This window comes from Coregonus clupeaformis, chromosome 28 (assembly GCF_020615455.1).
Source record: "Coregonus clupeaformis isolate EN_2021a chromosome 28, ASM2061545v1, whole genome shotgun sequence".
NCBI lineage: Eukaryota > Metazoa > Chordata > Actinopteri > Salmoniformes > Salmonidae > Coregonus > Coregonus clupeaformis.
In genome coordinates, this window is record NC_059219.1 from 12,925,364 (window position 1) to 12,937,732 (window position 12,369).

Here is a 12,369-nt window from a genome sequence, read left to right on the forward strand (position 1 = left end):
AGGGACGCAGTAAATATACAGTGGACAGTGAGGCTCAGGGAATTACCTGATCATGAAGAACCATGTCGTTCTCTTTATTTTAATGTTGGGGACTGCCTTTATATACTGTGTGATGATGTAATAGCATTTCTCCGACTGTTTCACAGCATTTTTACTTATTTCACTAACAATATTCTGGATACACTAAATGTCTTCTTTCAGATTCATATCTCCGCTGCACCCATGTCTTAGCTGTCACTTACAATAAAAAAGTATTGTACAATTTGTATTCCTAAACTTATTCATGCAAGTCACCCTTTCTTTCATATACTGAGAACGCTGAATTTGGTCTTGAATACAAACCATTGTCATCTAAAATCATATTCTGAGCAGTTACCGTGTGCTTCACCCCATCGTATGGGCATTGAGGGTTAGTTCTTCAGTGAATGTGTCTTAGTTAGCCCTTTAGAGCGAGGTTGCCTTGGGTGTGAACAGCGAACAGATCAGTGATTCTGTATCTTACTATGGCAGGCATCTTACTATGGCAGGCATCCTCATCCACAATGCATTCTTCTTCCAGTCCATGTTCTGGGCAGGGATTCAGTGGTCTGGCCGAGGGAGGTGGGAGGCTGCTCTAATGCACCCTGTGGCTACGTCCCAAATGGCACCCTATTCCCTAGAAATTGCACTACTTTTGACCAGGGCCAATAAGCCTGTGGTCAAAAGTACTGCACTATTTAGGGAATAGGGTGCATTTGGGACTTAGACTGGGTCTCTGGTATGGGCGTGGCTTGCTGTGTGTTGTAGTATTATGCAGGGAGGTTAATGAAAGGAATGTTTTGGGATGTGTCTGTTAGACAATGGAAACACAGAGTTCTCTCCCATGTCTGTCTGTGTGGGTGTGAATGACATGTAAATGTGAGTCTGTTTAACCACAGAGAACTCTGTTGTCAAAGCATTTTTTTGCATTGCGAAATAACATTATTTCTAATGAAAGTCGCTATTTGTATAATCAATGTTGACATTTTATGAAACATCTATGAAAATTGCATTAGTCACTTTAGTATACGAAAATAAGGCTTTGTGAAGAACTGCAATGCTCGTTGATGCAATTGTCAGGGAAAAAGCTATTTACAAGTAGAACAATTTATGAATTTGCCTTTTGACACCTGAGATGGTCAGTGAGTCCTCTGAACTCACCGGCCGTTTCTACTGGGCATGGTCACTACATGGTCACTACACGTCAGCCATATTGGAACTATTAGGATGCAAAGCTGCTGTGTCAGTGGGAACCGAGAGGAGGGAGCTCGAGCACGGTGTTGTGGAGAAACCAAAACGGAGAGGGAACCCCACACAGCTATACGGTTATAACGGGATTGTAACACATATTTGCAGGATAGGAGACCGGTTAACGGAAATAGTTGAGGTGGAGCTTCGATAGTAAAGATATACGTGAGTATAACGTGGCCTTATACATTTTTTAATGATGTCGAGGATATTAAATAACTTTAACGCTAGCCAGTTAGCATAGTAAGACACCAGTCATTGACAATGGGTTGCAGTGAGAGTCGGAGCATTCAGTTAGCCTACTTTAATTGGCGTTTTTGGTGGAGAAAATACGGTTTCATTAGATGGCGAAAAGGGGAATAAACCCTTTATGCACATGAATATGCATGTTTCTGCAAACAGTGGTGCAGTGTCCGAATCTCACGCCTAGGTGCAAGGTTCAGGGAACACAGAATGTCTTATTCAAATAGTGTACAGCGAGTAGCTACCCCGTGGTGAATAGGGAAATGATACAATGTTGCTAGTTGAAAATAAAAAAGTTGTTACAACATTGTTACAATGTTACAAATTGTAACAACTCTCATGGTTGTTTTGAGAGCTCGCTACATTGTATGCCATTGCATTATGTAGTTCTGTAGCCTGCTCAGCCCCAGTCAATCCGTATGCAATTGTTAATATTACCTTTGAGTAATGTATACTTGCAGGGGAATAGGGGAAGATTAGAGGAGACCCTAGTATCCTCTGTATTTGACAAGCTGATGTAATTACACAAGTCGAATATGGACTGTTCCTTATTCCACTTGTGTATTAACAAAAAACTGCTCAACTCCATTGGCAATTACAAAGCAACAACTAAATTACGATGTAAAAAAACATGTATAATAACCATCATTGTGTTAGGAGGTTCACAGATATTGAGCTTTCTTCAGTTACTGTCAAAGTGCAAACAGGAGAGCGTGCTCATAAACTGTAATTATTTAGTAATTAATATATATATATTTTTTTACAATGAGTTGCATTGATTTGTTGACTGCATATGATTGCAGGCGAGCAGCATTCTTTTATCTGCATTCCTGAATCATCTATTCGTTTAGTTTTGTTTCAACGATCAGTATCATTATTGCCATGCCTGCTGGTGTAACAAGTTCAAGCTAGTGTATAAAGGGAGGAGTTTGGAAGAGAGGAGGAGGGGCCAGGTGTGTTGGTAAGAGGGTGTCAGGTTATCAGCTCCGTAGCACTGACAGAAGTGCTTTGGGAAGTGATTTGCACCAGTTGGATGTTCTCTGTAAATGTAAATAGCCTACAAATATGCAGTTCTGGAATTTCCTAGGCTGCGGAAATGGAGGTACGTGTGCTATATTTATATCCATAATACAACTGACAGTTTGTGAGAAGCAGTGGTAGGCTTGTTTGGCTGAGAACTGAACGTGTGTCAGTCTCAAGAAGAGTGAGTCTGTGTGCCTGAGATAAGGGGAGGAATTTGCTCATGTCGTGGCCGTGCAAGTAGTTGCATGTGAAACGTCACAGACAGGTCAAAGCCTTTTGCAACATGAATCTTATGTTACTAGTGGCATCAGGCATTCTTTTGTAGAGTAATCATACAGGGTATGGAGAGCAGGGTAACAATCTAAAGTGTTCAACCATATGTTGTACTGAGTGGTCAACCCTCAGAAGAACCCATAGCATACCTTGTTTGTCAATGTTACCTGGTAAATTCCAGGACACTGAGGTATACCTCAGAGAATGTGCTGCTTCAGGGCAAGTCTTCTGGTATGAGTCATCTCTTCACATCTAATGGCTTGTAATAACCAGAAATATCAGCAGTTATAATGTGGGTATGAGTAATAGATAAGCCTATACTTCTGCCCGTGATGATACTGGTACACACGGTGCAATAGGTACCATACACTAACTAACCCTATAGATGTGCTCATAGTGGAGTAGGCAAAATGCTGTGGATGAAACCACACAGGCAAAAACCTGGGTTTCTTTCACCTCAGTGTCATGACAACAATAGTCAAATCAACTGTAGTCAAATCAGTAGTCAAATCAATGAAGGCAGAGATTGTCAACAAATTGTCAGACAAATGTAAGCAGAGATTTTGTTGTGTACAAAATGTACCTTCTGATGTCGACAGCCCCTGCAGAGGGCGATCCAGCTGTTATGTATTGCATCACAATGTTTTGAACAAATTCCAATCTCAGGCATAGACAAGCCTTCTGTTCAATTAGATTTGAGATGATCAGATGTTCACTGCCATTGTATGTAATTACATTACGCAGATACAGGTTGATAATAAGTAGATGAAGGAACAGGCTAACCTTGCAATCTGAGTTTGCCTCAGGCAATCTCAGGTCTTCAAATGCTCAACTTATCTATGTTGATTCATCAATGGAATTTGTATTAAACTGACTTGTCATGTTATTGTGTAAAAATCCAAATGTACACTTTTGCCATATTTGCCATCTGGTTGTAGTTAGTTCTCTCTCTCTCTCACACACTGTGTTGTGATGATAAGCCCTCAGTGGGGAAAAGAGACAATATGGCCTACTGTGCTTGCTAAACATCGACATGCATACCTACTGTACTCTACCTCACCTTCCAGAAGGCTTTTCAAGCAGCATGTATCAGGCAGAACCCAGATCAATGACAGGCATAATTCATTATGGAACCCTTTTTCAATATGATCCTTGGCAAGGTACACGCTGAGCAAAGGCTAGCGCTATCAAATATCTTGTCAGATGTTGTTGTTTTAACATAGGTTTGGAGATCTGCTGTGTAAATCAGCCAACAGCAATTCTAGGACGAGTGGATGGGGAGTTGATTTGTCTCTTCTGGGGGAAAGAAATGCCTGTAAAGCCCATCAACAGTGATTTATTCAAAACAGTTATGTAAAAGTGAATCTGTGTATTGAGACAACAAGGCTGTCAAGTGTAAAACACATTGTAATTCAAGAAGGCAACATCTGGAAGCAAAAACATTTTATACTCTGTCAGTTAGTCTTTACTAAGAATATAGAACCATCAGTCAATAGTGTTCTGCTCAAGAAGAATGGTGGTATGTAGTTAATAACTACAGGGAATGGCCTTATAGACTTAGTCCAATGGGAAAGTGCTTGTGGGAATAACTTTCACTAAACTACACTCTTAGAAAAAAGGGTTCCAAAAGGGTTATTCGGCTGTCCCCATAGGAGAACCCTTTTTGGTTCCATGTAGAGCCCTCACAAAAGGGTTCTACCTGGAACCAAAAAGGTTTCTTCAAAGGGTTCTCCTATGGGGACAGCCAAAAAACCCTTTTAGGTTTTTTTGTAAGAGTGTGTATTGCAAATAGAAGTACTCAAATATGCTCTAACCCTCAGTGATTTATGGTGCAGCTCTCACAAGTCTACAGCACACCTTAGGCTTGAATAGTGAACCTGTCTCTCTCTTTCGCTCTCGCTTGTGATGTGAGATGGTCTCGCTCTCTCTCTCTCTCTCTCTCTCTCTGTCTCTCCTGATGTGAGATGGTCTCTTGTTTGAGATGGTGTCTCAAAACATCTTTAAAAAATTTGATGACACCAATGGGTTAACTGACATCCGGAGCTTTTACACAAATCAGGAAGCTCTGGCCTCCCAGGAATTCAGCGTTGAGACCACATTATACTGTCACACCCAGCTCTTATCAAGTCACTACTGGGATGTGAAGACCAAATTACCGAACTCAATTCCTCTGAGCCCACACCTTTATTACAATGCTTTCTTACTCCTTTTAGTATGTGTTGCGTACCACCATGCCTACCACCATGCATACCACCATGCCTACCACCATGCGTACCACCATGCCTACCACCATGGGTACCACCATGCGTACCACCATGCCTACTACCATGCATACCGCCATGCGTACCACCATGCCTAAAACCATGGGTACCACCATGCGTACCACCATGCCTACCACCATGCATACCACAATACCTACCACCATGCGTACCACCATGCCTACCACCATGCATACCAACATTCCTACCACCATGCGTACCACCATGCGTACCAACATTCCTACCACCATGCGTACCAACATTCCTACCACCATGCGTACCAACATGCATACCACCATGCCTACCACCATGCATACCACCATGCCTACCACCACCATGGCAAGTTATTTTTGTTGAACAGCAGCACACACCCACTGGGCACAGACGTCAGTTCAACGCCTTGTGGTCGGAGGCCGAGCAGTTGCCATACCAGGCGGTGATACAACCAGTCAGGATGCTCTCGATGGTGCAGCTGTATAACTTTTTGAGGATCTGAGGACACATGCCAAATGTTTTCAGTCTCCTAAGGGGGAATAGGCTTTGTCGTGCCCTCTTCACGACTGTCTTGGTGTGTTTGGACCATGATAGTTCGTTGGTGATGTGGATACCAAGGAACTTGAAGCTCTCAACCTGTTCCACTACAGCCCCGTCGATGAGAATGGGGGCGTGCTCAGTCCTCTTTTTTTCCCTGTAGTCCACAGATGTTTGGCTCTGCATTGACGACAGCTTTTTATAGCAAACGAATCCTAAACTGATATGTTGCCAGAGACAAATTGGATTATGTGATTAGCAGCAGAAATTATGTAAATTGCGAGAACACTGACTCAATTGCATTTTATACCTGAGGTTGAACTGATGATCAAGGTGGCTGCCGTCATCACTCTCCTTGAATTTCTTATTTTACATTTCCTGTTCATTGATAGAATGCAAACAACTGGTGTGTATTATTCAGTGAGACAAAAATATTTCTGAAACTGGTAGATATAAATGTATTGAATAAAGCTAACATGATTTCCAATTCTACCTAACTGATAATCATGTCTGTTCTAAGCTATGCATTTCTATGTGAACATTCTGTTCAGAGAATGCTGAAGTGATGTTCTGCTTGGCAGGATCTAGATTTCTTACTGTAGTCATGTTTGACAGTCTGCGGCTGGTTGGAAACAGTGTATTTTTCACATCACTGTAGTTTATACAGCTAATCTTCAGGTCCCAGTAAAAAAATAAATATATATCTATCTGGATTTCACCTATTAGATAGGATTAAATAGAATGAATAGAACGGACGAATCATTGACATGAATTGGGAGTCCCGTTCTATTCATTCTATTTCTATTAATTGAATCCTATCTGATAGGTGACATCCGAATAGATCATTATTTTTTAAACTGGTCCCAGGCCAATAGGATTACTCTGCTAGAGCAGCTGTTAAATGATTACCACGCAAGAACGATTGACCTCTGAGTGGAATAGCAGCAACCCACTGGGCACAGACGTCAGTTCAACGTCTAGTTTGGATTTACATTTGGTTGAGTTGACAACTAACGTGAATTCAATGTGAAATCAACCAAAAATGTCACCCAGTCATTGGATTTAGGTTAAAAGTTGGGTGAAAAAAAAGACAATTCCCTTATGTTGCTAACTTTTTTCAAATCCATTCAGTTTTTTATGTTGATTCAACGTCATCGCATTGAATTTTTTAGTTGAAATGACTTTGGAAACAAAGTTGATTCAACCAGTTTTTGCCCAGTGGGAAGTTGACAATCGTTCTGTGCTGTCCTGTTAGTAATATCATTTGAATAGTACAATTTGAATGTAGAGGCTCGGGGAATTGGGAATTCAGCATTTCTGTACAGTTTTGAGTAAGATTGTGATTCATGACCATCTCCTCCCCTGTGACTGTCCTTGGAAGGGTCAGTGTTGTCTAGGTGAGTAAATGAGTGGCGTGACAGAGCCATAGCGTTGTGCTGAGTCAGACGTAGCCCATGTATAGTCTCATCCTAGACCAGGTGTACTGGTATAGGCCTATCGACATGCGCACGCACGGTCGCATACACACACAGACACACACACACACACACACACACACACACACACACAGTAATCCGATTTGCAAGCTGCTGTCTCAGCAAGTCCAGTACACATCACCATTCAACAATCACCCAGATCAATCAAACAAGCTAGGTCTGCTGCAGTATGTCAATCCAGTCTGCTCTAGGGGAATCAGGAGGAGTGTTGTAGTCAGTCAGCCAGGTCTGCTGCAGTATGTCAATCCAGTCTGCTCTAGGGGAATCAGGAGGAGTGTTGTAGTCAGTCAGCCAGGTCTGCTGCAGTATGTCAATCCAGTCTGCTCTAGGGGAATCAGGAGGAGTGTTGTAGTCAGTCAGTAATGACAGTTGACTGCCTCCGTTTAAAAGGCTGTGTTTGTCTTCCACACACAGACAGACAGGCACGTGCACGCACACACACACTAGGGAGCTGTGTTTGGAGTCTGACCCGTTCGGGGAGGCAGAAGGACGAATGAACCCTGCAGCCAGAGAGTCCTCAATGTACACTTCCATGGTCTTGGTCTCCGGACCAGACAGAGAATAAAGCCGCCCCCTAGGCGGTGTAGTGCCTGGGAGGAGGTCAAGGGCGCAGTCGTAGGGTCGATGCGGAGGAAGAGATGTGGCACAGGCCTTGTTGAAAACCTCCCGTAGGTCCTGGTACTCCGCGGGAACGGCTGAGAGGTCTGAGGCTTTTCGGCTTTTCCCAAGCCCGCAGGAGAACGCCCAGGTGCAGGCTGCGCCGCCTTGAGGCAATGTGCGTGACAGAACCAGCTCCAACCCAGGATAGAACTCGTAGCCCAGTCAATCAGGGGGTTGTGCCTTTGGAGCCATGACCATCCCAAAACCACGGGTACATGAGGAGACTCAATGAGCAGAAACTGCATGGACTCACTGTGGTTACCTGACACTCGCAGGTTGATGGGAACCGTACTGTGAGTGACCCTGCCAATAGAGTGTCCGTCCAATGCTCTGGCATCCATGGGAATGGAAAGGGGTTGTGTGGAGATGCCCAGCTTCGACACCAGGGTAGCGTCCATAAAGCTCCCGTCGGCCCCAGAGTCCATGAGCACCCGGAAAGATTTAGACCGGTCACCCCACAGCAGGATAGCATGGAGAGGAGTACGAGTAATGGGAGATGGGAGACTCCCTGTATGGGCCCCCAGCGTACTCATACCTACTGATGAGCCTGGGCTTTTACTGGACAGGTGGATATGTAATGTCCTGAAGTTCCACAATACAGACAACATTTGGAGCTCAATCTGCGTAAACGTTCCTCAGAAGACAATCTAGCCCTGCCCAGTTGCATGGACTCCGGAGGAGGCGAGTCGACAGTCCTCGATGATTCCCGGGAGAACTCGGTTGACATCGGATTCTCTCGGGAATGCAGGCGTCGGGGACTTCCGGGATTCTTCAGAGGCGAGGGGGACCCATGGACGATCGCGTGGGGCCAGGAACAGACCTCCTCTCCCTGCTGCGTTCCCGTAACCGCCCATCGATCCTTATGGTCAGGGCTGTGAGGGAGTCGAGGTCCATGGGCAGCTCCCGGGCTGCGAGCTCATCATTAATTCCCTCCGATAATCCGTGAAGGAAGGTGTCGAACAGGGACTCCGGGTTCCAGGCACTCTTGGCGGCCAACGTGCGAAAATCTACCACGTAGTCTGCCACACTACGGGAGTCTTGACTCAGCCGAAGTAGCTTCCGAGCCGCCTCTCTCCCGGACAATCGAACACCTTCCTTACCTCCGCTATGAAATCCTCCAGACTAAGGCAAACGATGGATTGTTGCTCCCTCACTGCCATAGCCAAGGCGAGCACCCTCCTGGACATCAGCGTTATAAGATACACTATCTTCGAACGATCCGAAGGAAACGAAGAGGGCTGTAGCTCAAAGATGAAGGAACACTGGGAAAGAAACGCCCAGCAGGTTCCAGGATCCCCAGCATAGCGCTTCGGAGGAGGTAAGTGGGGTTCTCGGGAATCTGGGGTAGGCTGGGGAGAAGCACCGCTGGTAGCGTGGTTACTGGGAGTCTGGAAGGTTACCGTTGTGGCTTGCTGCCTAGTAGATAGACCGTGGAATTGTTCCAACTATGCATTGAAGGCATGGTCATGGTGTTCCACCAAGGTATGGAGTCCCTCCACAAGGTTATGAAGTAACTCCTTGTGTCTTCCAATGGTGGCTCCTTGGAGGGAGACAGCATTGCGGAGCTGGTCCGAGTCTGCTGGGTCAGTCATGGCCAGTTCGTACTATCACGACTCAGGATGTGACCCAGATGCAGACACAGGAGGCGGATAGTTCGATTCTCAGAATATTTATTAACACCAAGGGGCAGGCAAAGGGCAGGTCGAGGGCAGGCAGAAGTTTGTAATCCAAGTCGATAAGGGACAGAACGGCAGACAGGCTCAGGGTCAGGACAGGCAGAAAGGTCGGAACCGGGAAGACTAGAAAACAAGATCTTGAGAACTGGAGAAACGGGAAACACGCTGGTAAGACCTGACAAAACAAGACGGACTGGCAACAGACAAACAGAAAAGGCAGGTATAAATACACAGGGGATAATGGGGAAGAATAGGAGACACCTGGTGGGGGGTGGAGACAAGCACAAGACAGGTGAAACAGATCAGGGTGTGACACAGTGGCATTTCATAGTGACATCAATGTTAAAAGAGGAATTGATAGAACCATTTATTTTGATCAGTGAGGAAGAATATACAATCTCTGTACCACACAACTTCTCTCAGTTTATGGCTTTTAGTTTCCAATATCTTGACTACGTCCATGTCATTTGAAGCCATGGCGCTTAACATTTTAGTCATTCGTTGCCTTTTTTTTAAACCCAGAATTGACTTATTTCCATCCCATCCAAAGTGTTACGTCATGGATCCCTTATTCAGTCATCGCTGTTCTCTCAGATCATCTCTATCATCTCATCCGCTGTGCTTTCTGCTGAGACAGGTTTAGTCATGAATAATGAGCTTTATGATTAACTGATGTGCTTAGCTGCTCCTGGCTCCTCACTGATAGCAGGGCTTCTGTCTGTCTGTCTGTTTGTCTTTCTCTCTGTCTGTTTGTCTGTCTGTCTGTCTGTCTGTCTGTTTGTGTGATGAGGTGGTGTTGAAGAAGTCAGGCGCAGGAGGGTAAATCACAGAATAACAGGCTTTAATCCGCAAAATACAGGTTTACGCAGAAATACATAATACAAGGCACACAGGAAAATACTCCCGTCGATACACAATACACGAGCTCCACCGAGCTTCACAAACCTCCACAATAAACAATCACCCACACAGACAAGGAAGCAGAGGGAACACTTATACCATGACTAATGAGGGAATAAGGACCAAGTGTGTGTGATTGAAGACAAGACAAATGGAGTGATGATAAATGGATCGGCAGTAGCTAGTAAGCCGGTGACGCTGAACGCCGAAACCTGCCCGAACAAGGAGGGGAGGCAGCCTCGGCGTAAGTCGTGACAGTTTGTTTTTCTCTCTGTCTGTCTATCGGTCAGTGGAGGCTGCTGAGGGGAGGACGGCTCATAATAATGGCCAGAACGGAGCAAATGGAATGATACCATTCCACTTACAGTGCATTCGGAAAGTCTTCAGACCCCTTGACTTTTTCCACATTTTGTTACGTTACAGCCTTATATAAATAAATAAATCCTCATCAAACTATACACAATACCCCATAATGACAAAGCGAAAACAGGTTTTTATACATTTTTGCAAATTTATAAAAAATAAAGAACTGAAATACCTTATTTACTTAAGTATTCAGACCCATTGCTATGAGACTCGAATTTGAGCTCAGGTGCATCCTGTTTCCATTGATCATCCTTGAGATGTTTCTACAACTTGATTGGAGACCACCTGTGGTACATTTAATTGATTGGACATGATTTGGAAAGGCACACACCTGTCTATATAAGGTCCCACAGTTGACAGTGCATGTCAGAGCAAAAACCAAGCCATGAGGTTGAAGGAATTGTCCGTAGAGCTCCGAGACAGGATTGTGTTGAGGCACAGATCTGGGGAAGGGTACCAAAACATTTCTGCAGCATTGAAGGTCCCCAAGAACACAGTGGCCTCCATCATTCTTAAATGGAAAAAGATTGTAACCACCAAGACTCTTCCTAGAGCTGGCCGCCCCTCCAAACTGAGCAATCAGGGGAGAAGGGCCTTGGTCAGGGAGGTGACCAAGAACCCGATGGTTACTCTGACACAGCTCCAGAGTTCTTCTGTGGAGATGGGAGAACCTTCCAGAAGGACAACCATCTCTGCAGCACTCCACCAATCAGGCCTTTATGGTAGTGGCCAGACGGAAGCCACTCCTCAGTAAAAGGCACATGACAGCCCGCTTGGAGTTTGCCAAAAGGCACCTAAAGGACTCTCAGACCATGAGAAACAAGATTCTGTGGTCTGATGAAACCAAGATTGAACTCTTTGGCCTGAATGCCAAGCATCACGTCTGGAGGAAACCTGGCACCATCCCTACAGTGAAGCATAGTGGTGGCAGCATCATGCTGTAGGGATGTTTTTCAGCGGCAGGGACTGGGAGACTAGTCAGGATCGAGGGAAAGATGAACGGAGCAAAGTACAGAGATCCTTGATGAAAACCTGCTCCAGAACGCTCAGGACCTCAGACTGGGCGAAGGTTCGCCTTCCAACAGGACAACAACCCTAAGCACACAGCCAAGACAATGCAGGAGTGGCTTCGGGACAAGTCTCTGAATGTCCTTGAGTGGCCCAGCCAGAGCCCGGACCTGAACCCGATCTAACATCTCTGGAGAGACCTGAAAATAGCTGTGCAGCGATGCTCCCCATCCACACCTGACAGAGCTTGAGAGGATCTGCAGAGAAGAATGGGAGAAACTCCCCAAATACAGGTGTGCCAAGCTTGTAGCGTCACACCCAATAAGACTTGAGGCTGTAATCGCTGCCAAAGGTGCTTCAACAAAGTACTGAGTAAATGGTCTGAATACCTATGTAAATGTAATGTTTCAGTTTTTTTTTTTTTATAAATTTGCCAACATTTCTAAAAACCTGTTTTTGCTTTGTCATAATGGGGTATTGTGTGTAGATTGATGAGGGGAAAAAACTATTTAATCAATTTTAGAATAAGGCTGTAAATGAACAAAATGTGGAAAAAGTCAAGGGGTCTGAATACTTTCCGAATGCACTGTATTCCGCTCCAGCCATTACTACGGGCCCGTCCTCCCCAATTAAGGTTCCACCAACCTCCTGTGCTGCCGGCTACCTGTC

General features: G+C 45.0%; 1 protein-coding gene across 1 annotated transcript in view; it reads left to right on the forward strand.

Annotated features, from left to right (window-relative positions):
* Positions 1–1,256: 1,256 nt before the first annotated feature.
* Positions 1,257–12,369, forward strand: part of LOC121542649 (focal adhesion kinase 1-like) — a 118,478-nt gene continuing 107,365 nt past the window's right edge. The window contains exon 1 of the mRNA XM_045208593.1: positions 1,257–1,431. The gene's annotated coding sequence lies outside the window, so the exon portion shown is untranslated. The remainder of the gene's footprint in view (positions 1,432–12,369) is intronic.